Below are 15,890 nucleotides of genomic sequence, written 5' to 3'. Positions count from 1 at the left end.
TTAACACGTGTCCGCTGGTGAACTCTCTGGTATTCTGACTTTGCATTGTAAATTAGGATTGCACAGGTTCTGCTATAATACATAAAAGGCTGTTATAGTTTCTAAAAGAGACATATCGTGAATGAAATACTATTTACTTATAAACGTAAATATTTTCCAAATGGTTTGATGATAGCGCATAACAAATGTGTATTGAAATGGCATTTATATATTATTTATATATAACAATTGTGAGGCAAAGTTACACAAGGTGGCTCGTTGGTCTAGGGGTATGATTCTCGCTTAGGGTGCGAGAGGTCCCGGGTTCAAATCCCGGACGAGCCCTTATTTTTGTGACTTTCCTGTTAGGAAAACTCAAGTACTTTTCTATGCAATTTTGGAGAGTGTTAAATAAAAGTGGTAGAGTATGCAAAAATGAAGTGTGCATATTTGCATATTATATAAATAAATGCAGGGATAATGCTATACAATATAGGTTTCTTTTGTGGGTAAATATAGTTTTTTGGGAAAAATAAAATTATGTGCATAGCTATTTGTTTATGGCACGCATATAAAGGCAGATAAATGTCCTGTAAGTCAGTGCAAATGGAATTTAAAAACTAAACTATTACAAAATAAATATGCAAAGAGATAACATTATGAATAATCCAACTGCATATTACTACACGACAGAAACAAAAAAAAAATGACAAAAGAGGGCTCGTCCGGGATTTGAACCCGGGACCTCTCGCACCCGAAGCGAGAATCATACCCCTAGACCAACGAGCCACTGTTGCTACTTGTTTCCAATATAAGTATATTAACTCGTCGTATCCCGATAATGTGAGGTCATATTTTTAATCATATCGATATTTCCGTAACGGATTTATTCTGCGTCACTGTAATGGTCTTGTTGCACCACAAGGTCAAACGGGAATTCTAGGTGACATGAGAATACGCACACAATATTCTTAGGGTTGTTTTTTTTCATTTGTCACACGGTCACGTGCTTAACACGGTGTCCTAGGGACAACAGCTGCAGGCATTCAGTGGCACGGAGTGTTGTTGCTTGCAGCGTCACTAAATCAAGCTGCCCGTGTCGCCTCCTGCCTCAGTCAGAGACACTGTGCAGACCGCTCCTCTCTATTACCGTATCTCGGCCCTTCTTGTGTCTAATCTAACCATTATGTGATGTCTCCTCCCCCAGACACTATGTACAGAGCTACACTCAGCCTCTTCCTCCTCCACAGAGTCCACAATGCCTCCTCCCTTGTATCTCTTCCCACAGCGTCTCAGCGTGTGAGAGCGGGCTGAGTAAGAAGCATTGCTGCAGGCTGTTATGTTAGGTAGGCTGAGTAAGAGGCATTGCTGCAGGCTGTTAGGTTAGGCAGGCTGAGTAAGAAGTATTGCTGCAGGCTGTTAGGTTAGACAGGCTGAGTAAGAAGCATTGCTGCAGGCTGTTAGGTTAGACAGGCTGAGTAAGAAGCATTGCTGCAGGCTGTTAGGTTAGACAGGCTGAGTAAGAAGCATTGCTGCAGGCTGTTAGGTTAGACAGGCTGAGTAAGAAGCATTGCTGCAGGCTGTTAGGTTAGACAGGCTGAGTAAGAAGCATTGCTGCAGGCTGTTAGGTTAGACAGGCTGAGTAAGAAGCATTGCTGCAGGCTGTTAGGTTAGACAGGCTGAGTAAGAAGCATTGCTGCAGGCTGTTAGGTTAGGTAGGCTGAGTAAGAAGCATTGCTGCAGGCTGTTAGGTTAGACAGGCTGAGTAAGAAGCATTGCTGCAGGCTGTTAGGTTAGGCTAGACAGGCTGAGTAAGAAGCATTGCTGCAGGCTGTTAGGTTAGGCAGGCTGAGTAAGAAGCATTGCTGCAGGCTGTTAAGTTAGGCAGACTGAGTAAGAAGCATTGCTGCAGGCTGTTAGGTTAGGCAGGCTGAGTAAGAAGCATTGCTGCAGGCTGTTAGGTTAGGCAGGCTGAGTAAGAAGCATTGCTGCAGGCTGTTATGTTAGGCAGACTGAGTAAGAAGCATTGCTGCAGGCTGTTAGGTTAGGCAGGCTGAGTAAGAAGCATTGCTGCAGGCTGTTAGGTTAGGCAGGCTGAGTAAGAAGCATTGCTGCAGGCTGTTAGGTTAGGCTAGGCAGGCTGAGTAAGAAGCATTGCTGCAGGCTGTTAGGTTAGGCTAGGCAGGCTGAGTAAGAAGCATTGCTGCAGGCTGTTAGGTTAGACAGGCTGAGTAAGAAGCATTGCTGCAGGCTGTTAGGTTAGACAGGCTGAGTAAGAAGCATTGCTGCAGGCTGTTAGGTTAGGCTAGACAGGCTGAGTAAGAAGCATTGCTGCAGGCTGTTAGGTTAGGCAGGCTGAGTAAGAAGCATTGCTGCAGGCTGTTAAGTTAGGCAGACTGAGTAAGAAGCATTGCTGCAGGCTGTTATGTTAGGCAGGCTGAGTAAGAAGCATTGCTGCAGGCTGTTAGGTTAGGCAGGCTGAGTAAGAAGCATTGCTGCAGGCTGTTATGTTAGGCAGACTGAGTAAGAAGCATTGCTGCAGGCTGTTAGGTTAGGCAGGCTGAGTAAGAAGCATTGCTGCAGGCTGTTAGGTTAGGCAGGCTGAGTAAGAAGCATTGCTGCAGGCTGTTAGGTTAGGCTAGGCAGGCTGAGTAAGAAGCATTGCTGCAGGCTGTTAGGTTAGGCTAGGCAGGCTGAGTAAGAAGCATTGCTGCAGGCTGTTAGGCTAGACAGGCTGAGTAAGAAGCATTGATGCAGGCTGTTAGGTTAGGCTAGACAGGCTGAGTAAGAAGCATTGCTGCAGGCTGTAAGGTTAGGCTAGACAGGCTGAGTAAGAAGCATTGCTGCAGGCTGTTAGGTTAGACAGGCTGAGTAAGAAGTATTGCTGCAGGCTGTTAGGTTAGACAGGCTGAGTAAGAAGCATTGCTGCAGGCTGTTAGGTTAGGCTAGACAGGCTGAGTAAGAAGCATTGCTGCTGGCTGTTAGGTTAGGCTAGACAGGCTGAGTAAGAAGCATTGCTGCTGGCTGTTAGGTTAGGCTAGACAGGCTGAGTAAGAAGCATTGCTGCAGGCTGTTAGGTTAGGCTAGACAGGCTGAGTAAGAAGCATTGCTGCTGGCTGTTAGGTTAGGCTAGACAGGCTGAGTAAGAAGCATTGCTGCTGGCTGTTAGGTTAGGCTAGACAGGCTGAGTAAGAAGCATTGCTGCAGGCTGTTAGGTTAGGCTAGACAGGCTGAGTAAGAAGCATTGCTGCGGGCTGTTAGGTTAGGCAGGCTGAGTAAGAAGCATTGCTGCAGGCTGTTAGGTTAGGCTAGGCAGGCTGAGTAAGAAGCATTGCTGCAGGCTGTTAGGTTAGGTAGGCTGAGTAAGAGGCATTGCTGCAGGCTGTTAGGTTAGGCAGGCTGAGTAAGAAGCATTGCTGCAGGCTGTTAGGTTAGGCAGGCTGAGTAAGAAGCATTGCTGCAGGCTGTTAGGTTAGGCAGACTGAGTAAGAAGCATTGCTGCAGGCTGTTATGTTAGGTAGGCTGAGTAAGAGGCATTGCTGCAGGCTGTTAGGTTAGGCAGGCTGAGTAAGAAGTATTGCTGCAGGCTGTTAGGTTAGACAGGCTGAGTAAGAAGCATTGCTGCAGGCTGTTAGGTTAGGCAGGCTGAGTAAGAAGCATTGTTGCAGGCTGTTAGGTTAGGTAGGCTGAGTAAGAGGCATTGCTGCAGGCTGTTAGGTTAGGCAGGCTGAGTAAGAAGCATTGCTGCAGGCTGTTAGGTTAGGCAGGCTGAGTAAGAAGCATTGCTGCAGGCTGTTAGGTTAGACAGGCTGAGTAAGAAGCATTGCTGCAGGTTGTTAGGTTAGGCAGGCTGAGTAAGAAGCATTGCTGCAGGCTGTTAGGTTAGGCAGGCTGAGTAAGAAGCATTGCTGCAGGCTGTTAGGTTAGGTTAGACAGGCTGAGTAAGAAGCATTGCTGCAGGCTGTTAGGTTAGGCAGACTGAGTAAGAAGCATTGCTGCAGGCTGTTAGGTTAGGCAGACTGAGTAAGAAGCATTGCTGCAGGCTGTTAGGTTAGGCAGGCTGAGTAAGAAGCATTGCTGCAGGCTGTTAGGTTAGGCAGGCTGAGTAAGAAGCATTGCTGCAGGCTGTTAGGTTAGGCAGACTGAGTAAGAAGCATTGCTGCTGGCTGTTATGTTAGGCAGACTGAGTAAGAAGCATTGCTGCAGGCTGTTAGGTTAGGCAGGCTGAGTAAGAAGCATTGCTGCGGGCTGTTAGGTTAGGCAGGCTGAGTAAGAAGCATTGCTGCAGGCTGTTAGGTTAGGCTAGGCAGGCTGAGTAAGAAGCATTGCTGCAGGCTGTTAGGTTAGGCAGGCTGAGTAAGAAGCATTGCTGCTGGCTGCTAGGTTAGGCAGGCTGAGTAAGAAGCATTGCTGTAGGCTGTTAGGTTAGGCAGGCTGAGTAAGAAGCATTGTTGCAGGCTGTTAGGTTAGGTAGGCTGAGTAAGAGGCATTGCTGCAGGCTGTTAGGTTAGGCAGGCTGAGTAAGAAGCATTGCTGCAGGCTGTTAGGTTAGGCAGGCTGAGTAAGAAGCATTGCTGCAGGCTGTTAGGTTAGGCAGACTGAGTAAGAAGCATTGCTGCAGGCTGTTATGTTAGGTAGGCTGAGTAAGAGGCATTGCTGCAGGCTGTTAGGTTAGGCAGGCTGAGTAAGAAGTATTGCTGCAGGCTGTTAGGTTAGACAGGCTGAGTAAGAAGCATTGCTGCAGGCTGTTAGGTTAGGCAGGCTGAGTAAGAAGCATTGTTGCAGGCTGTTAGGTTAGGTAGGCTGAGTAAGAGGCATTGCTGCAGGCTGTTAGGTTAGGCAGGCTGAGTAAGAAGTATTGCTGCAGGCTGTTAGGTTAGACAGGCTGAGTAAGAAGCATTGCTGCAGGCTGTTAGGTTAGGCAGGCTGAGTAAGAAGCATTGTTGCAGGCTGTTAGGTTAGGTAGGCTGAGTAAGAGGCATTGCTGCAGGCTGTTAGGTTAGGCAGGCTGAGTAAGAAGCATTGCTGCAGGCTGTTAGGTTAGGCAGGCTGAGTAAGAAGCATTGCTGCAGGCTGTTAGGTTAGGCAGACTGAGTAAGAAGCATTGCTGCTGGCTGTTATGTTAGGCAGACTGAGTAAGAAGCATTGCTGCAGGCTGTTAGGTTAGGCAGGCTGAGTAAGAAGCATTGCTGTGGGCTGTTAGGTTAGGCAGGCTGAGTAAGAAGCATTGCTGCAGGCTGTTAGGTTAGGCAGACTGAGTAAGAAGCATTGCTGCAGGCTGTTAGGTTAGGCAGACTGAGTAAGAAGCATTGCTGCAGGCTGTTAGGTTAGGCAGGCTGAGTAAGAAGCATTGCTGCAGGCTGTTAGGTTAGGCAGGCTGAGTAAGAAGCATTGCTGCAGGCTGTTAGGTTAGGCAGACTGAGTAAGAAGCATTGCTGCTGGCTGTTATGTTAGGCAGACTGAGTAAGAAGCATTGCTGCAGGCTGTTAGGTTAGGCAGGCTGAGTAAGAAGCATTGCTGCGGGCTGTTAGGTTAGGCAGGCTGAGTAAGAAGCATTGCTGCAGGCTGTTAGGTTAGGCTAGGCAGGCTGAGTAAGAAGCATTGCTGCAGGCTGTTAGGTTAGGCAGGCTGAGTAAGAAGCATTGCTGCTGGCTGCTAGGTTAGGCAGGCTGAGTAAGAAGCATTGCTGCAGGCTGTTAGGTTAGGCAGGCTGAGTAAGAAGCATTGTTGCAGGCTGTTAGGTTAGGTAGGCTGAGTAAGAGGCATTGCTGCAGGCTGTTAGGTTAGGCAGGCTGAGTAAGAAGCATTTCTGCAGGCTGTTAGGTTAGGCAGGCTGAGTAAGAAGCATTGCTGCAGGCTGTTAGGTTAGGCAGACTGAGTAAGAAGCATTGCTGCAGGCTGTTATGTTAGGTAGGCTGAGTAAGAGGCATTGCTGCAGGCTGTTAGGTTAGGCAGGCTGAGTAAGAAGTATTGCTGCAGGCTGTTAGGTTAGACAGGCTGAGTAAGAAGCATTGCTGCAGGCTGTTAGGTTAGGCAGGCTGAGTAAGAAGCATTGTTGCAGGCTGTTAGGTTAGGTAGGCTGAGTAAGAGGCATTGCTGCAGGCTGTTAGGTTAGGCAGGCTGAGTAAGAAGCATTGCTGCAGGCTGTTAGGTTAGGCAGGCTGAGTAAGAAGCATTGCTGCAGGCTGTTAGGTTAGGCAGACTGAGTAAGAAGCATTGCTGCAGGCTGTTAGGTTAGGCAGACTGAGTAAGAAGCATTGCTGCAGGCTGTTAGGTTAGGCAGGCTGAGTAAGAAGCATTGCTGCAGGCTGTTAGGTTAGGCAGGCTGAGTAAGAAGCATTGCTGCAGGCTGTTAGGTTAGGTTAGACAGGCTGAGTAAGAAGCATTGCTGCAGGCTGTTAGGTTAGGCAGACTGAGTAAGAAGCATTGCTGCAGGCTGTTAGGTTAGGCAGACTGAGTAAGAAGCATTGCTGCAGGCTGTTAGGTTAGGCAGGCTGAGTAAGAAGCATTGCTGCAGGCTGTTAGGTTAGGCAGGCTGAGTAAGAAGCATTGCTGCAGGCTGTTAGGTTAGGCAGACTGAGTAAGAAGCATTGCTGCTGGCTGTTATGTTAGGCAGACTGAGTAAGAAGCATTGCTGCAGGCTGTTAGGTTAGGCAGGCTGAGTAAGAAGCATTGCTGCAGGCTGTTAGGTTAGGCTAGGCAGGCTGAGTAAGAAGCATTGCTGCAGGCTGTTAGGTTAGGCAGGCTGAGTAAGAAGCATTGCTGCTGGCTGTTATGTTAGGCTAGGCAGGCTGAGTAAGAGGCATTGCTGCTGGCTGTTATGTTAGGCTAGGCAGGCTGAGTAAGAAGCATTGCTGCTGGCTGTTAGGTTAGGCAGGCTGAGTAAGAAGCATTGCTGCTGGCTGTTAGGTTAGACTAGACAGGCTGAGTAAGAAGCATTGCTGCTGGCTGTTAGGTTAGGCTAGGCAGGCTGAGTAAGAAGCATTGCTGCAGGCTGTTAGGTTAGGTTAGACAGGCTGAGTAAGAAGCATTGCTGCAGGCTGTTAGGTTAGGCAGACTGAGTAAGAAGCATTGCTGCAGGCTGTTAGGTTAGGCAGACTGAGTAAGAAGCATTGCTGCAGGCTGTTAGGTTAGGCAGGCTGAGTAAGAAGCATTGCTGCAGGCTGTTAGGTTAGGCAGGCTGAGTAAGAAGCATTGCTGCAGGCTGTTAGGTTAGGTTAGACAGGCTGAGTAAGAAGCATTGCTGCAGGCTGTTAGGTTAGGCAGACTGAGTAAGAAGCATTGCTGCAGGCTGTTAGGTTAGGCAGACTGAGTAAGAAGCATTGCTGCAGGCTGTTAGGTTAGGCAGGCTGAGTAAGAAGCATTGCTGCAGGCTGTTAGGTTAGGCAGGCTGAGTAAGAAGCATTGCTGCAGGCTGTTAGGTTAGGCAGACTGAGTAAGAAGCATTGCTGCTGGCTGTTATGTTAGGCAGACTGAGTAAGAAGCATTGCTGCAGGCTGTTAGGTTAGGCAGGCTGAGTAAGAAGCATTGCTGCAGGCTGTTAGGTTAGGCTAGGCAGGCTGAGTAAGAAGCATTGCTGCAGGCTGTTAGGTTAGGCAGGCTGAGTAAGAAGCATTGCTGCTGGCTGTTATGTTAGGCTAGGCAGGCTGAGTAAGAGGCATTGCTGCTGGCTGTTATGTTAGGCTAGGCAGGCTGAGTAAGAAGCATTGCTGCAGGCTGTTAGGTTAGGCAGGCTGAGTAAGAAGCATTGCTGCTGGCTGTTATGTTAGGTTAGGCAGGCTGAGTAAGAAGCATTTCTGCAGGCTGTTAGGTTAGGCTAGACAGGCTGTTAGGTTAGGCTAGGCAGGCTGAGTAAGAGGCATTGCTGCAGGCTGTTAGGTTAGGCAGGCTGAGTAAGAAGCATTGCTGCAGGCTGTTAGGTTAGGCAGGCTGAGTAAGAAGTATTGCTGCAGGCTGTTAGGTTAGGCAGGCTGAGTAAGAAGCATTGCTGCAGGCTGTTAGGTTAGGCAGGCTGAGTAAGAAGTATTGCTAACCTAACAGCCTGCAGCAATGCTTCTTACTCAGCCTGCCTAACCTAACAGCCTGCAGCAATGCCTCTTACTCAGCCTACCTAACCTAACAGCCTGCAACAATGCTTCTTACTCAGCCTGCCTAACCTAACAGCCTGCAGCAATGCTTCTTACTCAGCCTGACTAACCTAACAGCCTGCAGCAATACTTCTTACTCAGCCTGCCTAACCTAACAGCCTGCAGCAATGCCTCTTACTCAGCCTACCTAACATAACAGCCTGCAGCAATGCTTCTTACTCAGTCTGCCTAACCTAACAGCCTGCAGCAATGCTTCTTACTCAGCCTGCCTAACCTAACAGCCTGCAGCAATGCTTCTTACTCAGCCTGCCTAACCTAACAGCCTGCAGCAATGCCTCTTACTCAGCCTACCTAACCTAACAGCCTGCAACAATGCTTCTTACTCAGCCTGCCTAACCTAACAGCCTGCAGCAATGCTTCTTACTCAGCCTGCCTAACCTAGCAGCCAGCAGCAATGCTTCTTACTCAGCCTGCCTAACCTAACAGCCTGCAGCAATGCTTCTTACTCAGCCTGCCTAGCCTAACCTAACAGCCTGTAGCAATGCTTCTTACACAGGCTGAGTAAGAAGCATTGCTGCTGGCTGTTAGGTTAGGCTAGGCAGGCTGAGTAAGAAGCATTGCTGCAGGCTGTTAGGTTAGGCAGGCTGAGTAAGAAGCATTGCTGCTGGCTGTTAGGTTAGACTAGACAGGCTGAGTAAGAAGCATTGCTGCTGGCTGTTAGGTTAGGCTAGGCAGGCTGAGTAAGAAGCATTGCTGCTGGCTGTTAGGTTAGGCAGGCTGAGTAAGAAGCATTGCTGCTGGCTGTTAGGTTAGACTAGACAGGCTGAGTAAGAAGCATTGCTGCTGGCTGTTAGGTTAGGCTAGGCAGGCTGAGTAAGAAGCATTGCTGCAGGCTGTTAGGTTAGGCTAGATAGGCTGAGTAAGAAGCATTGCTGCAGGCTGTTAGGTTAGGCTAGACAGGCTGAGTAAGAAGCATTGCTGCAGGCTGTTAGGTTAGGCTAGACAGGCTGAGTAAGAAGCATTGCTGCAGGCTGTTAGGTTAGGCTAGACAGGCTGAGTAAGAAGCATTGCTGCTGGCTGTTAGGTTAGACTAGACAGGCTGAGTAAGAAGCATTGCTGCAGGCTGTTAGGTTAGACAGGCTGAGTAAGAAGCATTGCTGCAGGCTGTTAGGTTAGACAGGCTGAGTAAGAAGCATTGCTGCAGGCTGTTAGGTTAGGTTAGGCAGGCTGAGTAAGAAGCATTGCTGCGGGCTGTTAGGTTAGGCTAGACAGGCTGAGTAAGAAGCATTGCTGCTGGCTGTTATGTTAGGCTAGACAGGCTGAGTAAGAAGCATTGCTGCAGGCTGTTAGGTTAGACTAGACAGGCTGTTAGGTTAGGCAGGCTGAGTAAGAAGCATTGTTGAAGGCTGTTAGGTTAGACAGGCTGAGTAAGAAGCATTGTTGAAGGCTGTTAGGTTAGGCTAGACAGGCTGAGTAAGAAGCATTGTTGAAGGCTGTTAGGTTAGGTTAGGCAGGCTGAATAAGAAGCATTGCTGCTGGCTGTTAGGTTAGGCTAGACAGGCTGAGTAAGAAGCATTGCTGCAGGCTGTTAGGTTAGGTTAGGCAGGCTGAGTAAGAAGCATTGTTGAAGGCTGTTAGGTTAGGCTAGACAGGCTGAGTAAGAAGCATTGTTGAATGCTGTTAGGTTAGACTAGGCAGGCTGAATAAGAAGCATTGCTGCAGGCTGTTAGGTTAGGCTAGGCAGGCTGAGTAAGAAGCATTGCTGCTGGCTGTTAGGTTAGGCTAGACAGGCTGAGTAAGAAGGATTGCTGATGGCTGTTAGGTTAGACTAGGCAGGCTCAGTAAGAAGCATTGCTGCTGGCTGTTAGGTTAGACTAGACGGGCTGAATAAGAAGCATTGCTGCGGGCTGTTAGGTTAGGCTAGACAAGCTGAGTAAGAAGCATTGCTGCAGGCTGTTAGGTTAGGCAGGCTGAGTAAGAAGCATTGCTGCTGGCTGTTAAGTTAGGCTAGGCAGGTTGAGTAAGAAGTATTGCTGCTGGCTGTAGGTTTGGCTAGATAGGCTGAGTAAGAAGTATTGCTGCGGGCTGTTAGGTTAGGCTAGACAGGCTGTTAGGTAGGTAACGCTAGGCAGGCTGAGTAAGAAGCATTGCTGCAGGCTGTTAGGTTAGATTATGCAGGCTTAGTAAGAAGCATTGCTGCAGGCTGTTAGGTTAGGCTAGACAGGCTGAGTAAGAAGCATTGTTGCAGGCTGTTAGGTTAGGCTAGACAGGCTGAGTAAGAAGCATTGCAGAAGGCTGTTAGGTTAGGCTAGGCAGGCTGAGTAAGAAGTATTGCTGCAGGCTGTTAGGTTGGGCTAGGCAGGCTGAGTAAGAAGTATTGCTGCATGCTGTTAGGTTAGACTAGGCAGGCTGAGTAAGAAGTATTGCTGCAGGCTGTTAGGTTAGGCTAGGCAGGCTGAGTAAGAAGTATTGCTGCAGGCTGTTAGGTTAGACTAGGCAGGCTGAGTAAGAAGTATTGCTGCAGGCTGTTAAGTTAGGCTAGGCAGGCTGAGTAAGAAGTATTGCTGCAGGCTGTTAGGTTAGGCTAGGCAGGCTGAGTAAGAAGTATTGCTGCAGGCTGTTAGGTTAGACTAGGCAGGCTGAGTAAGAAGTATTGCTGCAGGCTGTTAAGTTAGGCTAGGCAGGCTGAGTAAGAAGCATTGCTGCAGGCTGTTAGGTTAGGCTAGACAGGCTGTTAGGTTAGGCTAGGCAGGCTGAGTAAGAAGCATTGCTGCAGGCTGTTAGGTTAGGCAGGCTGAGTAAGAAGCATTGCTGCAGGCTGTTAGGTTAGGCAGGCTGAGTAAGAAGCATTGCTGCAGGCTGTTAGGTTAGGCAGGCTGAGTAAGAAGCATTGCTGCAGGCTTTTAGATTAGGCTAGGCAGGCTGAGTAAGAAGCATTGCTGCAGGCTGTTAGGTTAGGCTACACAGGCTGAGTAAGAAGCATTGCTGCGGGCTGTTAGGTTTGGCTACACAGGCTGAGTAAGAAGCATTGCTGCGGGCTGTTAGGTTAGGCTAGGCAGGCTGAGTAAGAAGCATTGCTGCAGGCTGTTAGGTTAGGTTAGACAGGCTGAATAAGAAGCATTGTTGCAGGCTGTTAGGTTAGGCTAGGCAGGCTGAGTAAGAAGCATTGCTGCAGGCTGTTAGGTTAGGTTAGACAGGCTGAATAAGAAGCATTGTTGCAGGCTGTTAGGTTAGGCTAGGCAGGCTGAGTAAGAAGCATTGTTGCAGGCTGTTAGGTTAGGCTAGACAGGCTGAGTAAGAAGCACTGCTGCAGGCTGTTAGGTTAGACAGGCTGAGTAAGAAGCATTGCTGCAGGCTGTTAGGTTAGGCAGGCTGAGTAAGAAGCATTGCTGCAGGCTGTTAGGTTAGGCAGGCTGAGTAAGAAGCATTGCTGCAGGCTGTTAGGTTAGGCTAGGCAGGCTGAGTAAGAAGCATTGCTGCAGGCTGTTAGGTTAGGCTACGCAGGCTGAGTAAGAAGCATTGCTGCAGGCTGTTAGGTTAGGCAGGCTGAGTAAGAAGCATTGCTGCAGGCTGTTAGGTTAGACAGGCTGAGTAAGAAGCATTGCTGCAGGTTGTTAGGTTAGGCAGGCTGAGTAAGAAGCATTGCTGCAGGCTGTTAGGTTAGGCAGGCTGAGTAAGAAGCATTGCTGCAGGCTGTTAGGTTAGGTTAGACAGGCTGAGTAAGAAGCATTGCTGCAGGCTGTTAGGTTAGGCAGACTGAGTAAGAAGCATTACTGCAGGCTGTTAGGTTAGGCAGGCTGAGTAAGAAGCATTGCTGCAGGCTGTTAGGTTAGGCAGGCTGAGTAAGAAGCATTGCTGCAGGCTGTTAGGTTAGGCAGCCTGAGTAAGAAGCATTGCTGCTGGCTGTTATGTTAGGCAGACTGAGTAAGAAGCATTGCTGCAGGCTGTTAGGTTAGGCAGGCTGAGTAAGAAGCATTGCTGCGGGCTGTTAGGTTAGGCAGGCTGAGTAAGAAGCATTGCTGCAGGCTGTTAGGTTAGGCTAGGCAGGCTGAGTAAGAAGCATTGCTGCAGGCTGTTAGGTTAGGCAGGCTGAGTAAGAAGCATTGCTGCTGGCTGCTAGGTTAGGCAGGCTGAGTAAGAAGCATTGCTGTAGGCTGTTAGGTTAGGCAGGCTGAGTAAGAAGCATTGTTGCAGGCTGTTAGGTTAGGTAGGCTGAGTAAGAGACATTGCTGCAGGCTGTTAGGTTAGGCAGGCTGAGTAAGAAGCATTGCTGCAGGCTGTTAGGTTAGGCAGGCTGAGTAAGAAGCATTGCTGCAGGCTGTTAGGTTAGGCAGACTGAGTAAGAAGCATTGCTGCAGGCTGTTATGTTAGGTAGGCTGAGTAAGAGGCATTGCTGCAGGCTGTTAGGTTAGGCAGGCTGAGTAAGAAGTATTGCTGCAGGCTGTTAGGTTAGACAGGCTGAGTAAGAAGCATTGCTGCAGGCTGTTAGGTTAGGCAGGCTGAGTAAGAAGCATTGTTGCAGGCTGTTAGGTTAGGTAGGCTGAGTAAGAGGCATTGCTGCAGGCTGTTAGGTTAGGCAGGCTGAGTAAGAAGCATTGCTGCAGGCTGTTAGGTTAGGCAGGCTGAGTAAGAAGCATTGCTGCAGGCTGTTAGGTTAGGCAGACTGAGTAAGAAGCATTGCTGCTGGCTGTTATGTTAGGCAGACTGAGTAAGAAGCATTGCTGCAGGCTGTTAGGTTAGGCAGGCTGAGTAAGAAGCATTGCTGCGGGCTGTTAGGTTAGGCAGGCTGAGTAAGAAGCATTGCTGCAGGCTGTTAGGTTAGGCAGACTGAGTAAGAAGCATTGCTGCAGGCTGTAAGGTTAGGCAGACTGAGTAAGAAGCATTGCTGCAGGCTGTTAGGTTAGGCAGGCTGAGTAAGAAGCATTGCTGCAGGCTGTTAGGTTAGGCTAGGCAGGCTGAGTAAGAAGCATTGTTGCAGGCTGTTAGGTTAGGCTAGACAGGCTGAGTAAGAAGCACTGCTGCAGGCTGTTAGGTTAGACAGGCTGAGTAAGAAGCATTGCTGCAGGCTGTTAGGTTAGGCAGGCTGAGTAAGAAGCATTGCTGCAGGCTGTTAGGTTAGGCAGGCTGAGTAAGAAGCATTGCTGCAGGCTGTTAGGTTAGGCTAGGCAGGCTGAGTAAGAAGCATTGCTGCAGGCTGTTAGGTTAGGCTACACAGGCTGAGTAAGAAGCATTGCTGCAGGCTGTTAGGTTAGGCAGGCTGAGTAAGAAGCATTGCTGCAGGCTGTTAGGTTAGACAGGCTGAGTAAGAAGCATTGCTGCAGGTTGTTAGGTTAGGCAGGCTGAGTAAGAAGCATTGCTGCAGGCTGTTAGGTTAGGCAGGCTGAGTAAGAAGCATTGCTGCAGGCTGTTAGGTTAGGTTAGACAGGCTGAGTAAGAAGCATTGCTGCAGGCTGTTAGGTTAGGCAGACTGAGTAAGAAGCATTGCTGCAGGCTGTTAGGTTAGGCAGACTGAGTAAGAAGCATTACTGCAGGCTGTTAGGTTAGGCAGGCTGAGTAAGAAGCATTGCTGCAGGCTGTTAGGTTAGGCAGGCTGAGTAAGAAGCATTGCTGCAGGCTGTTAGGTTAGGCAGCCTGAGTAAGAAGCATTGCTGCTGGCTGTTATGTTAGGCAGACTGAGTAAGAAGCATTGCTGCAGGCTGTTAGGTTAGGCAGGCTGAGTAAGAAGCATTGCTGCGGGCTGTTAGGTTAGGCAGGCTGAGTAAGAAGCATTGCTGCAGGCTGTTAGGTTAGGCTAGGCAGGCTGAGTAAGAAGCATTGCTGCAGGCTGTTAGGTTAGGCAGGCTGAGTAAGAAGCATTGCTGCTGGCTGCTAGGTTAGGCAGGCTGAGTAAGAAGCATTGCTGTAGGCTGTTAGGTTAGGCAGGCTGAGTAAGAAGCATTGTTGCAGGCTGTTAGGTTAGGTAGGCTGAGTAAGAGACATTGCTGCAGGCTGTTAGGTTAGGCAGGCTGAGTAAGAAGCATTGCTGCAGGCTGTTAGGTTAGGCAGGCTGAGTAAGAAGCATTGCTGCAGGCTGTTAGGTTAGGCAGACTGAGTAAGAAGCATTGCTGCAGGCTGTTAGGTTAGGTAGGCTGAGTAAGAGGCATTGCTGCAGGCTGTTAGGTTAGGCAGGCTGAGTAAGAAGTATTGCTGCAGGCTGTTAGGTTAGACAGGCTGAGTAAGAAGCATTGCTGCAGGCTGTTAGGTTAGGCAGGCTGAGTAAGAAGCATTGTTGCAGGCTGTTAGGTTAGGTAGGCTGAGTAAGAGGCATTGCTGCAGGCTGTTAGGTTAGGCAGGCTGAGTAAGAAGCATTGCTGCAGGCTGTTAGGTTAGGCAGGCTGAGTAAGAAGCATTGCTGCAGGCTGTTAGGTTAGGCAGACTGAGTAAGAAGCATTGCTGCTGGCTGTTATGTTAGGCAGACTGAGTAAGAAGCATTGCTGCAGGCTGTTAGGTTAGGCAGGCTGAGTAAGAAGCATTGCTGCGGGCTGTTAGGTTAGGCAGGCTGAGTAAGAAGCATTGCTGCAGGCTGTTAGGTTAGGCAGACTGAGTAAGAAGCATTGCTGCAGGCTGTAAGGTTAGGCAGACTGAGTAAGAAGCATTGCTGCAGGCTGTTAGGTTAGGCAGGCTGAGTAAGAAGCATTGCTGCAGGCTGTTAGGTTAGGCTAGGCAGGCTGAGTAAGAAGCATTGTTGCAGGCTGTTAGGTTAGGCTAGACAGGCTGAGTAAGAAGCACTGCTGCAGGCTGTTAGGTTAGACAGGCTGAGTAAGAAGCATTGCTGCAGGCTGTTAGGTTAGGCAGGCTGAGTAAGAAGCATTGCTGCAGGCTGTTAGGTTAGGCAGGCTGAGTAAGAAGCATTGCTGCAGGCTGTTAGGTTAGGCTAGGCAGGCTGAGTAAGAAGCATTGCTGGCTGTTAGGTAGGCTGTTAGGTTAGGCTAGACAGGCTGAGTAAGAAGCACTGCTGCAGGCTGTTAGGTTAGACAGGCTGAGTAAGAAGCATTGCTGCAGGCTGTTAGGTTAGGCAGGCTGAGTAAGAAGCATTGCTGCAGGCTGTTAGGTTAGGCAGGCTGAGTAAGAAGCATTGCTGCAGGCTGTTAGGTTAGGCTAGGCAGGCTGAGTAAGAAGCATTGCTGCAGGCTGTTAGGTTAGGCTACACAGGCTGAGTAAGAAGCATTGCTGCTGGCTGTTAGGTTAGGCTAGGCAGGCTGAGTAAGAAGCATTGCTGCTGGTTGTTAGGTTAGGCTAGGCAGGCTGAGTAAGAAGCATTGCTGCAGGCTGTTAGGTTAGGCTACACAGGCTGAGTAAGAAGCATTGCTGCAGGCTGTTAGGTTAGGTTAGGCAGGCTGAGTAAGAAGCATTGCTGCTGGCTGTTAGGTTAGGCTAGACAGGCTGAGTAAGAAGCATTGCTGCAGGCTGTTAGGTTAGGCTAGACAGGCTGAGTAAGAAGCATTGCTGCAGGCTTTTAGGTTAGACTAGACAGGCTGAGTAAGAAGCATTGTTGCAGGCTGTTAGGTTAGGCTAGACAGGCTGAGTAAGAAGCATTGCTGCAGGCTGTTAGGTTAGACAGGCTGAGTAAGAAGCATTGCTGCAGGCTGTTAGGTTAGACAGGCTGAGTAAGAAGCATTGCTGCAGGCTGTTAGGTTAGGCAGCCTGAGTAAGAACCATTGCTGCTGGCTATTAGGTTAGGCTAGACAGGCTGTTAGGCTAGACAGGCTGAGTAAGAAGCATTGCTGCAGGCTGTTAGGTTAGGCAGGCTGAGTAAGAAGCATTGCTGCAGGCTGTTAGGTTAGA

General features: G+C 49.0%; 2 non-coding genes across 2 annotated transcripts; one reads left to right on the top strand and one right to left on the bottom strand.

Moving 5' to 3' along the window:
• The first annotated feature begins 252 nt into the window (after positions 1-252).
• On the top strand, positions 253-324 carry TRNAP-AGG (transfer RNA proline (anticodon AGG)). The gene has a single exon. It is a non-coding gene; the product is annotated as a tRNA-Pro (tRNA).
• A 372-nt stretch (positions 325-696) lies between these two features.
• Positions 697-768, bottom strand: TRNAP-CGG (transfer RNA proline (anticodon CGG)). Its single transcript has one exon. It is a non-coding gene; the product is annotated as a tRNA-Pro (tRNA).
• Between the last annotated feature and the right edge of the window lie 15,122 nt (positions 769-15,890).

The sequence above is a fragment of the Bombina bombina genome, chromosome 3, assembly GCF_027579735.1.
Source record: "Bombina bombina isolate aBomBom1 chromosome 3, aBomBom1.pri, whole genome shotgun sequence".
Lineage (NCBI taxonomy): Eukaryota > Metazoa > Chordata > Amphibia > Anura > Bombinatoridae > Bombina > Bombina bombina.
Note: the sequence above shows the minus strand (reverse complement) of the source record. Positions and strands in the feature narration are given on the sequence as shown.